Genomic DNA, 13503 nt, shown 5'->3' with positions numbered 1-13503 from the left:
AAAGGTATGCATTTGTCTGTGCATACATGTGTGCTTTTAATATGCATATATATATATATACAGATACATTCACAGAGATGTGCTAAATTGATAGCATTTTTTTTTAATTTTCTGCTTTTCTTCCCAAGTGGCTGATCACCATCAGATGTTAAAGTATTTTGCATCTGGAAATGAGAATGGCAATGTGCTGGTACATTGCCATATTTAGTGAGATGATTTCTTAGGGTTAGAGAAAAATCCATTCTTATATTCAAAGGGGACTTTTTATTAAAAAAGTAAAGGAAAAAAACAATAGGTAGGAGCAAGTCTTCTTTATTATGGAAAAACTCGGATGGAATTCTGTTATAACATTCAGAAGACTTTAAATTCAGGAAAATGTCCTCTTGTAGCTGAAGGTCTAAGAAGTAAGAAACCTCCTGAAATCTGTCACATGTAAAGAACCAACATGTTTATCTTGCACCGTGGAAGTGAGTTCCTCTAAGCACGTTAATACCAATCCAAATCAAATGGTTCTAATCAGCATTTCCACAACCGACTACCAAGGCAGGCATGAGCCTACAGGCAATGCAGACAGCTTCCCAGGCTGGCAGATAACAGAGGCAGCTAAAAGAAAACAGTCTCATCAGGACGAAAAAGAGATGGTGGCAGTTTTCTATCTGGTTTTTAACCAGTGCTCAGGTTATTAACGTCTTTGATTGGATTAGTGGAGTTTGATTTTCTATTTTGATATTATAAAAAAACTTTGAGAGCAGAAAAAAAAATCTCCTTAGGGGAAAAAACACGCATCTAGTTGTAATCTATTGAACTGACTTCTCCCTAGAAACACAGAAAAGCTAAATTGTCCTAAAATAATGTCTCTTGCACATGGGCTTGTGCATAAGCTAATGCAAGATGACTCTCCCACTGGACACAACCACTTGGTGTTTCCAGGGATAATAAATAAAGTATCCCTTGTTGTAACTGGCAAATGCAGCCTTGGCCCTCCTGGGAATTAAGCTAAGCCAAGTCTGTAGCACAAAAGTGAAGGTGGAGCTGAATGCTTAATTTATTTGGTGCCTGCTCCTAGGAAGACCCAGAGGCCCTAGGTCATCAGGACACTATTTCTAGACACTAGAATCATATGAAATTATCATGAGGTTCAGATGTATAATACATGAGAGGGCAGGGAGGGACAGGCTCAGTCTGGCTTTTCTCACACCTAGTGGTGCACAAACAGAGTTTTTGCCTATCCAGTCGTGTGGCAACCTCAAGTGAAGGAAGGAAACAACAAAAAAATTCATAGTCTTCTTGATAGCAGCAAATCTGAGTGGGCAGCTTTCTCCTTTCTGAAAGTCTCACTCAAAACAGAGGAGCAATGCTCAGAGAGTCAGAAATCAGCTAGTTTTCTCCCTGCATTAAAAAGTCTCCAGTTACATGAGGCAAACACAAAATGTTCCAAAAAAATTTAAACTGAAAAAATTACCTGATTCTCTTACAGCTGTCACAGTCATGCAGGAAAATCTTACTCTACCAGTAAATGAAAACAAAATGTGAAGATGCATTTTTAATTTAGACTTAACAATCCTGTTACAATCTGACTTGATTTTAGAAAATACAGATTTTTCATTTTATCCCCTCTGGACAATAATTATGATTTATTGCATTGCTTCCCTGAAACATTGTAATAAAATATTAAGACTACTGTAAGCAGTGAAAGGTCATCACTTACATTATGTTCAGTGGAGCAGCGAAAAAAACTAATTAATCCGTACAAAATTAGATATATATTTTTGAAAATGACATCTTCCTACTACATAATTGGTTTAATGAATAGCAATCTAAATCTAAATCCAAACTGACCAACAAAAGGTTGTCCATAAATTAGCACAAAATCAATGATTGATTTGGGTGAGCGATATCCCAAGTATTGCAAATGCCATTGTTCAAAGGTATCTGTGATACAACATTCTCATTTTAATCTTAATAAACTAAGAGACTATTTACAGTTTCCCTTGTACTAGAAGTAGGAGTTAAAAACCACGTGTCCCAACCGGCCAAATGATAATAATAATTTCCCACATTTAATTAAAAAATAGATGAGATCAGTTTATTTAAACTGGCACTTGAGGTAAGCAATTAAGTGCTTCACTAAATAGGACTATGTTGTAAATCTGGCCTTTCATTACATGAACAGTTCCTAGCACAATAGGTCTCCAGTACCAGAGAGGAGCCTGCAGGCATTGCTCTAATAAAAAATATGCTGTTTAAGAATATTGTGATGTATTTCCGCTGTCTCTGGGGGACTTACATTAATACAGCCTATTATCTGTCCTTATTACCCAGCATTAAGTATGCAATTAATTGGCAATCTGTAGTGGATTATGGAAATACTCGAGACAGGGATTTGTCGCTGTATTTTTCAGCAGCAGCTACTGTAATTTCCTAAGTTTGGGACACTGAATTTACGAGAACACATTTCTCTCTCAGGTAGGTCTTTTGAGCAAGAATTTCCATTTCCTTTTGACATCACAGACAACAGCTCAAGATGCAGCACAAAGCAGCTGTGAGATAACACTATATTGCCCCAGCAGACACTTCTTTGTGATCAGACACACAATAGGATGTGTGGGCTGAACGCTCCCTCAAGAAACGCAAATGCAATCAATTGACTTAGTTAATATTTTGCTCTGTGGGAAAAACCCCATCAGCCTGTCTGGAGCTTCATTAATCTGCGGCACTGCAGTAGCTGCTGCAGCCTAAGGACGGGAAAGCTGTTGCGCGTTTTCTTCTCCCCTGTGCTCCCCAGCAAGTTGGCGGTGGGGGGTTGCTAACTTTGCAAAGCCTCCTCCTCCAGTGCCACTGATGAGATGCGGTTGCAAAGTGCAAAATAAAACCGTCCCCGAGACTTCTGGGAGATACAGAGCTGACATGTCTGGAACTGTGTCACAGCACACGTTACTGTCACGGGGGCCACGAGGAGGGAAAGCTCTCCAGAAGCTGAATCCAGACGACGTCTCGAGGAGGCCAGGGGACCTTGGCAATACATCACGGACTGGGGTAGGGGTTTCGAACAACACACCACCCTCTCAGGAGCTTGTGTTTAAGACATTCAGATATGATACTGTGCACAAAGCCTGTCAGCACAATCTTTCTCTTTAGGGCAGTAGTAGGAAAATGTTTGGGGAGCTCCTTCTGTTCCTGATTTTTTCAGCCATTTTGAATCTACTAGCACCTGTGCTCCTGTTATGATGAGCAGTGTCTGTGCAGCAAACAGAGGGAGAGACCGTAGAAATAACCCACCCCACTGTATCGCACTTCAGGGCAAATTCACACAGTTCCTCTTCCACAGTAGCAGTAAGAATTGCCGTTCTTTAGACTGCCTAAGCGGATGTAGAAGAAAGATCACCTTCAAATAATATTCACACTATTTAGCTGCTCTTCCTCCATGGCCTCAGGACTTCTATTTCACCCCCCAACATAAATACACAAGAAGGCTACTAAGATGCATGGATAAGAGTTATATCCTTCTTGTTTGTCTCGGTATACAGTTCCCTAATAGTGAATGGCATACTGCTTTTTCTACACACTCAGCAAGTATCAGAATTCTTGTAAAGGTTTAAAAATGCATATTTGCATACACCACAGTACAGCAAAGTAATCTAATACTCATGTGAACTGCATGCCCTACTTTAGGCATTTTCACTTTATGTAACTTAAGATACGCATCTGACTGTAAAATAAAATATCATCCTATTCTTTCAACTAGATCTAAGATCTCCATTGATCCTCCACCTCTTTGGCACTTGCCACTCATTTATTTTCAAACTGATGATCACGCACCCTTTACATTTCCATCAACAGACCCACACGCATCCAGTGAATCCCCAGATTGCTTTTGCCATGTGTTAGCATTAATAATGAATGAAACCAGCTGATTGTTCCAAATGACCTATTATCATGTCAGGGCCGAGATGAACCAGAGAGAAGATAGCATTCATTTCTGAACCTCCAATTTCAGTACCAAGGTTCAACAACAAAACACCATCAGCAACATAAATCTTTTTCTCTCCAGAGATTTATTTCTTTTGAGAGGTGGCCAGAACAGTCCCACGGCCTGTAAAGCAGATTTAACCATGCTCAGGGCTTTATAAACATAAACTATCATGTTCTCCTTCAGTATGTGACATTTCTCAGGGCTTTCTTGACATTTAAGTGCCATCGAGGCACTCAATAATAATCAGAAGGAGAAAGAGAATGGAAAAAGGAAAGATATATTAGCATGAAGGATTAAGGGAAATGAATATGTATAGGAAAAAAAAAAAAAGAATAACCTGCTGGGATACAAAGGGATGCCACAAAGAAGATTTGGAGGGACTGTGTTCATTAGGTGTTGATATAATGGGTTTAAATAAAATTGAATAAAATCCAATTTAAATGCTAGAATAAAAAGACTTGAATGATCAGCAAGGGAATAGAATGGATTTCTACCTCTGAGAGGTCAGATCATTGGTTGACCGACAACAGCTGCAGATGGTCTGACAGCAGAAGCCTGCAAAAATAAAAAATTACAGGGTTAGATCAAGTCTGATGGCTCCTGTAAATCCCATTCTTTGCTTCCATTCCCTATTCTTCCAGCATAAGAGTTATCTTCTAACACAAAGAGCACTTATCACAGATGTCATACCAGGGTTGGTATCTTATTAATTTTTACCATGTCTCAAATTATGTTAGCTCCTATGTGTGTGATCTGAAGACAGTAGTACACAATTTTACAAGAATAATTAACACTTCAGCAACCAGAGAATATATTCTCCCACTGAGAAAAAGCAAACAAACAAATGAACGACAGCTCATAAATTTATTCTGTGTCATGAGAAAAGCTTTACTGAAGATCGCACTACAGAGCTTATTACCAGCCTCCTATTAATGTAGGGCTCCCTGCTTTGAAGATTATTTAAGCGTGACTAACTCCATGTTACATATATTTCCTCTAAACCTGCCCTAGACTACATGAAAAACAAGAATCTTTACCTATTTGAGGGAATTTTCAGACAGTGACACAAACAAAATTTAGTTTAACCATATACTTCTTTAGGATGCAATATCACGTCGAGTTGTACAAGAAAGGAAACAAACCCAAACCTGTAAAAATCAATTCTTTTCCCATGCCATGGCATGTAAAAAGCATGGAAGTGTTCATCATGTGATGGCAATTTAGAGAAGCAAAGGTTAATATCTGAAAAGTTAAAAATGCAACACACAGTAACATAGGATACACTATGTTCAATCAACAACCTTTGGTGCCTATTTTCTATGTTCTCACTTTAGTCAAAGCACAAATTCACTGCTCTTATAAGTTTACAGAAGGCAAGAACTTTCCTAAGAGTCATACTACATCCACAGGATCAGTACATTTTCAAGCAAACGACTCACTTTTTTAATCCCCTAAATCATAACAGTAGTGCACAGAAAACAAGTGCATTTATATTGTTTCTACTTGGCTGCACAACTACAAATTGTACTGCTATGACTTCATTCTCACCAAGGGACTCGCTGCTCCAGCAGCCTGATCATCATGTTTCAGTCCGGACCAAAGGGAAAACCTGTGCATGGTTATTTAAGACAATCACTGAACCGCTTTTGCGGTGTGTCTGATATCGATTCACTCTTAATCATGCTTGGCTTTCAATGATGCTTATAGGCAATTTCATCCTAGCATGAGGCACACTAGGCATTGCTTAGTTAAGGACAAAGCGTTCTTTGTTTAGGATTCAAAAATTAGCCTCTAAGACAAGCTACAGATGTGATCTCTCTGCACGGGTGAGAACGGCATGTTTTTTCAACAAAACACTTATTCCTGCATTATGTCTTGATGGGGAATATCTAACCTACACTTGGATGTTCCACCCCAAAAGAAGGGTTGGAAACTTCAGCGTTCCCACTAAACACTTGCAGCAGTTCTGCACTGGTTTAAGGAATAGCTAGATGATCTGTCACACTGTCCTGTCTCAAATGTATTTCAGATTAGGATGTCATTATACAATGATACCTTTCTATATGGCTTCATAATGTCTTTTACTCTCCAACACTAGCATAAATTCTGGTCTTTTACTCTCCAACACTAGCATAAATTCTGAAGCACTCTGTGGTAAGCAAAAAAAGGAACATTTCACCTGCAGCCTTCATGAATGGCACATTTGGAGGTACCTATGTAGCAGAAAGATGCAGGTATCTGGGTGATTCTCCTCTGCAAGGAAAGGGAACCAAGATCCTCTCCAGGACTTTCTAAGGAGTTTGCTTTTTAAGGCTTCTTTGATTCAGTATCCCTGAGTAAAAACAACTTCTTTATCAGTTTAGAACAGCGGTAAATATTTGAACCATGGACTACCGGCAGCCCCCTATCTCCTTTTTGCATAGAAGTGTTAACAGTGCAAGAAAACACTAGAAAGATTATTGCAGAGCAGCTGTGGATTATTTACTACCCATAGTCTCAGACTCGCTGTATCGGATTGACACAGTATGGCTTGGAACCCATTACTGGGAATGGCTCTATCAAGGGGAAAAAACAGATGAGAGTCCATTTCAAACAATAAAGAGCATCCAGTACTAATTTGTCTTGAACTTACTTTACAAACACACCGGCTAGCTCTTCTTTGGTTATTGTGCTACGTGGCAACACAGTGTAATTTGGGGGCTGCTGGATCAGTTTGTAAGTACACAACAGTGCGGCATATGAATGCTTTTCCTGGAGTTACGTATGCCCTGGACTTTTTGCGTATGAAAAAACTGACTCAGGCCTGTGATACTCGTCTCACGTATTCCTCACTCACATTCCAAAAAAACCACCTGAAGTTTCTGGTTTCAGGTCTGCAGATTTTTCTTTGAGCCAATTGTTTTGCTTGCCCCCCGCACTGTTATGGGAAGGGGACAGCAACTCTTTCCCACCCAAGACGGAGAGGGGAGGAAACAGCATCAAAAAAATCAGACTTGTTGCCATGGCAACCAGAACAAGGGTTTTGGAGGCCAAACTAGATGTATTTATAAATCCTGGGAAAATCCTGTCCATTTATAACAATACCTTAAGGGGAAAACGTCTTTATTTTGGGAAGTCAGATACCTACGAGCTCAACAAATGCTGCCGTGTAAAGAAGTACGTAATTATTTTCCGTAATACAACATGATCTCATCAGACTCAGAGGTACTTGTGTTTGAGAGAGAGAGGCAGAAAGACAGTAGTAGCCATAGAAACAGCCTGTTCTTCCTGAGTGGCATAAAGTACCACGTAACAGGCAGTTTCGGTGGTGGCCTCACAGTCGCGCCAGGAAGGGCTGCGTGGCTGCTTTTGCGTGGGAGGAGGTTTCTGGTACACCTCAAGCTGCCGGAGGTGGCACGTTTCACGCTGTGTGACTGCATCCCTCGGCAGGTGCACTACTTCCGAATGCTGGAGCGTCATGCGGGGGGATGAATAAGAATAAAAGGTGGCTCCAGGGTTACCTGTAACGACAACGCTATTTTTAACCTGTTTTGTTACAATGCACATCACAAAAGTGCTTAAGCAAAATCAGGGCCCTTGTGCCCTGCATTCTTCAAATGCTTGCATGGGCAATCTCTGCCACAGCACGCTTGCGGTGTGACCCAAAGAAGCACAGAGAAGAGGTACAAGAGAAGAGCTAGCATGCCTGAGGCCATACAGCAAGACAAGGAGAGACCTTGAATAAAATTGACTTCTCCCATCTCTTATTTCAATGCCTTATTTTGCTTCCCCGGAGGCCAAAACCTCTAGCAGACACAGTTTTACTGCTCCACCTTCCTTCCACCCAACCCTTGCATCTCATCTTGCGCTGGGCAGCTGCCAGCCCAACCTGAAGCCTGGGCAGAACATGTTGGTTTGGACTCCAATCAGTGACATACCTCTTGTTTAATGTTGGAAATCACCACCTCAGACTGCAACTTGAGCCCTGTCTGGGGAAACGCATGCTCCGAGTCAGCTCTCGGAGCAGGTGACTTACGCTGTGCTCTTTCAAAGGTATCACAGCACCTTGTTGTTATTCTGATCTCAATGGTACATTAGTCAGTATAAAAGCAATGTTATGCTCCTTGCTTGTGTAATACATAATAGGGCCCAAGCTGTAAAAAGCCAGGCTGACCTTCAAGACTGCTCATTATGCTGCAGAGAATGGCTGGATTTACGCTTTAAGATCATTTGTTGTTAATGATGGTTTCACTCAAATAGAGCAGGTCAGTATAACTTGAAAACAGGAAATAAAGAGACAGCTGGTATGTTTTGCTCTGGAAAGCATCTGTGAGAGACAGATCTGCCACACTTGTTTTGGGAAGGTCCTGGACTACACACACATGGGATAAAAAGAGAAGGTGGAAGCAATTTACTGTCCCACCTTCCTCCCAGGGCCTACACTGCCCCAGCAGAGACAGCTGGACCACACAGAAAGCTGACTCAGAAGCAATCTTTGATAGCCCAGTGCTTTGAAATAAACTGTAACCGATTTGGGGTAACCTGGCAATGCTGAAGAACACAGGAACGTGGCTGCATACTACTGAAGCAACGAGGACAGCAACCTCTGGGAAAGGGATGAGGCAGGAACTGCTCCAGCGCTCTCATTCTCATCTGGTGTCCCATCTTTTACCATGTGCTCTTGGAGCAGAGATCACAGAGCTGAGTAATCAGCGACAGCCGGGTGCTCCAATAATCTGCACTGGTTTGGCAAGTATTGCTCTGCGTGATAATCTCATCCCATCAAGGACACTTCTTTGCTCAGTGAAAGGTGAGCCAAGGATTTAGGACTCTTTCGGACTATGTTTGGAAACAGACACTCTGCTTGAACCTGGACAGAAGCATGGGAAGCAGTCAAAAGATCAGCTATGTTGGAAAATAAACTACATTGCACAAAAAGAAAATTAAGAGATGAAATCAAGCCCACATGGTAGGAATGAGGCTAGTGGTAAGGGAAAAAAGCTGCAAATAACAATTAAATGTGTGCCATACTAGTTGCACAAACACTCTAAAATGGCAAGATTTATTTAATGGCTCTTAAAATCTCACAAGCCCTGATCATGTTTCCATCACTTCTTTTCAAAACCTGAGTTCATAATGCAGCAGATGACAAAACACCGGTTTCTTGTTACATGTGGGTGTAAATACTCTACAGTGCCAAGAAACACAGCTGTCCTGCTGAAAAAGACTTCCTTCACTAGTAACTACAAACCTAAGATGTTTGTAAGGGTTTTTCTCCCACCATTTGAAGAAAGAGAGAGTCTGTGTGTATAATAGAGGTGAACAGGGGTGAAAATGGGTTCAAGAATGTTACACAGTTCTCCCATCTCCTACTCAAATGCTTTCTGTTTGCTGAATATAATGCTCTAAAATCGTTTTATTTCCTCACTTTATTTCCACCTTATTGTCTCTTCTGGCATTAACACTTTCAGGGTTTTGGACCAGCAGACCAAACAGTCTGAGCACAAGACCACTCATGATCACACATCCTGTGCGTGAAACTATGTTCATATCCAGTTCCAAAAATCTGGGCCACAGTGCTACTGCACATAGCTTTCGCTGTATTATAACAGATGAAATGCAGGCTCTGTTCCGAGGAAATCAGACCTTCTGTTTCCACTGAGAGCAAACAGATACTCTGCTTTTCATCCTGAAGTAGTGTAAGTGGAAACAGCTAAAGTTATGAATTGTAACACTCTATAGGAAACTTTCTCATCAGAACAAAAACCCTCAACAAATTCTAGAGGGGGGAAAAAAAAGACTGTTTATATTCAGGCAGAGACAGAGTCCTCGCATCTGACTCCTTTCGTCAGTTAGGATTGCAGATGCTTGCTCTACCTCCCTACAGTTTTTTATTAAACACTGATTATAAATTTTTGTAAACAATATGAAAGAGTTAGTTAATATAGTGAGTTATCTGGTGTATTTCATTCAAACTAGGCTTGGGCTAAGCAGAAAATAAACAGATGTGGTTGTTTATAGTTTCTAAGCATCACAGATTGCATATTTCATGGAAAAGGTTCCCCTGTTAAGGATGATTTGCCCTGTTAAATTTACTCTAGTTTATACAAAGATTATAGCAGAAGATCTCATATTCCAACCTGGGTCACAGGCTTTGTTATGAAATAAGTCATAAATCTACAACTATGTTAAAAGTGTATTAACTTTAGCTAATGTAAGTATTAAAACCTGGGAATTGGGAAATGTCAGAGCTCAGGGTGGCTCACCAGCTAGTCTTGTCACTGGATGGAGCTAGGGAACTTGAAGGCATTTACCTTCAGAAAACCCAGAAAGAGAGACATCAAGCTATCGTGTTATTCATATTTACACAACTGAGAAATGTCAATGGATATGCACCATTACAGCCGAGTTGTCTTTTTTCTCCCACCTTTCCTTAAAAAAGAAAAAAAGAAAGAAAAAAGATCATTTTTATCTCCATCTTTAGGATTCAGAGCTATGGCTCTTAAAAGTCTATGTTTCTGAGCACACCCTCACTTCATCCCTTTTAAAGACCTGCTCCTACCACACATACTCCTGAGAATAGACTCCCTAGTGCTGCTCTAGTGACTTAAAAGGAGATAGCCTAGCCATGTGTTCGATCAAAAAAAGATCAGACTGCTCAGAGATGTCATTGTGGCTTAACATTACTGTTGTCCTTTCTGTGGGACTTGGCCACGCACAGCCTAGACAGTGAAGGGAAACGGCTTGCATCCCTTATCATACATCGGTATCATTAACGCCTGTACTGAAATACTTCCTTCCGAACACAGGGCTGTGAAAACAGTTACAGTGAAGTATGAGCCCATCAATTTATGCAGAAAGATCCTGTAAGCAGCAGTCTGGATTTTTGACAGAGCTATTTGATCACACTTGCTGAGTTACAAATAATAAAGTATAGCACTTTTCTGGTGCTTGTGTTGTGCAGACTTTTAGTCCTCTCAAAATCCTAGAGAACAACAAGACAAAGGAGAGTTAAAATTACTTGCTCAAGGCAACACATGCTGCATATAATCATATCTACTGCAATTCTACTGATTTTCTATTAGATCAAACAACTGGAAATGCAGCAAATGTTGACCAGTGATACAAGTTAGATTTACACCAGATGAAGGAAACAAACTGCCTATCTCATATGATTTTTATTCATAGAAAACTTGGTGAGAGAACCCTCTCTGACCCCCCAAAAAACTCTTTGTGATTCCTCCCAGAGAGGACTTCAGCAAGGTATCCTGCCCAATTCTCTCTGCTAAGCAAACAGGCTATGACATGCAGGGTTTATCCCATCTGAGCTACATTTTCTAAGATACTACATATTGCCATTTTTACTCATAATCAGAATCACCTCTATAGCACACCCTTTTCTTTTCTTCCCTTTATAAAAGGGAGTTGGCAGGGGGGTTTGTAAAGAGAAGTGCAAAGGCTCTTGCAAAACTCAGAACTTCCTTTATGACTACCTAAGGATGCAGTTGTGATTACGCTGAGACTTTTTTTAGCCATATATGGCAATCCGATAAAAACAGAAGACAAATCAGGTGAGTAACTGCAAAGCTGGGGCTGTCACAGAGAAAAAAAGACTAGAGGAACCAATTAAATGTGGAGCTGAACAATACATTTATAAAAGAGCATCAGTGTGAAGGTTAAGACTATACCTTTTATAGTCAAAGAAATTTTGTGCTGAGCTCATGCTACAAGATGATCAGTTTAATTGAGTGACAACATTTTTGCAGGAGTTAGTTGAAGGTGACTGTAGATGGTTTGTAAAAATGGAAATATATATCCAAAATACTAAATACAGAGCCAAACAGCATTAAAAAGAGGTACAATGACTGTTGTGTTTACTAGACCCCAAAACATGAACAAAGTTCATTTATAATTTAACTCTGCTATCTTCAAGAGATCAAGTTTGACTTCTTTTGCAAGTGCCAAAGTTCTCCAACATAATTTAACTAAGATACTGAGTAATAACTAAGAAGTTAAAAGCACCAAATGCATTTCTTCCACGTGATTTAAAATACTGCTCCTTCTGACTAAAGGTTGGAAGAGAGCTTTGAAGATGTAGCCCAACGTCCTGTTTGGAAGCAAAGTCCCAGTCTCCCCTCCCCGAACAGACACCCTGTCGAAAAGTGCCACTGATGCGATATCATCGTTCTTGGGAGCTCACAGAATTTCTCCGATGCCTGTGGCCTGTGAGGGCTGTTTCTCTGCTTCATGCATGCATTAATGCAGCTAATAAGGTTTTGGGAACAGAAATCACCTCTATCTGTCTGTCTTCATACTCTGTGCCAGGATGGGGTCCCATTCTCAGCTGATCTTTAGTAACAAAAAAACCAACAGCGAAACATGTTACCACAGTGAAAGGTGTACTGTATCTAAGGCAAATAAGAACGATTCTCTGTATCACTGCCACCAGAGAGTAACTATCTTAACACAGGCATACAAGACTGACCAGGAGCAAAATTTCTCTCTCTTCTGACTCAATAGGAAAAAAAAATCATTTTAAAGAAAATAAAAGACAACCTAGGTAAAATAGACCCACCTGATATAAACATACAGGCTGCTAAACACATCATTTACATTCTAGCTTTCCATAAACTAAAAAGCAGAACTGCTGATACTAGAATTACCTGGAATTAAGGTCATTTAGGTTTTCTACAGTTCTGGCAAGTGAATAAAACCATAACCACTCCATTATGTAGAAATCTAAAGTATACTTTTTAAAGAAAGGGTTTTTTTCCCCCAACTCTGCAAACAAATACACATTTATCACTAGTTCACAACGCTAGCCACAAATGTTTCCAGAACTTTTGTTGTTTCTACTTTCTTCCTCTTTTTCTTACACCGGCATATCCTTGACTGTCCTTAAAAGGCTTCTTAATGCATTCTCTCTTTCTTACTGGTGGAAGCAAAGTGACTTGAGAGACCTAATTAGTTCAACTAGAGCATCTGAGAATACACTTGAGGAAGTGACTAGTCATTCAAAGAGTGTTGCAAACTATTCCCCTTATGGGCCAGGTTTCTAGCTTGACAGTATACACTCTTGGTAGAAAAAGGCTATAAAAGGGTGTTATTACCCTGTGACCTGGAAATTCTCCCACAGTAGGTGAATAATCTATGGAGCCATGGAAAGCTGGGCACCCCTCAGCAGCTTTTGACTGATTCTGAGCTCAGTAGTTAGACAAGGCAGGTCATGAAGTCAGTGTATCTTTGTGGAGACGTTGGTGCTGTCCGTCAGTCCTAGCGTAAGGTCAGTTAGACTGGAATCTCTAGTCCTGTATTTCCAGACTGAGAAAGTATCTTAAAGAAAGAGCTACAACAATTTAAAATGCAACCTGAAGGGAAAAAAAAGCCAACTGCACGTGAAATAATACATTTGCAGAAATATTGATCTTCAAAAGTAAGTTAAAGAAAGAAAGAAAAACCTAACCTGAATTCAAAAACTTTGTTTTCTCTTATTTTATATGCTTCATTTTTTCCCATAGGCACCAGCTGGAAATTTATATTAATAATGATTG

This window comes from Dromaius novaehollandiae, chromosome 13 (assembly GCF_036370855.1).
Source record: "Dromaius novaehollandiae isolate bDroNov1 chromosome 13, bDroNov1.hap1, whole genome shotgun sequence".
Taxonomy (NCBI): Eukaryota; Metazoa; Chordata; class Aves; order Casuariiformes; family Dromaiidae; genus Dromaius; species Dromaius novaehollandiae.
This window is presented reverse-complemented; position numbering follows the sequence as displayed.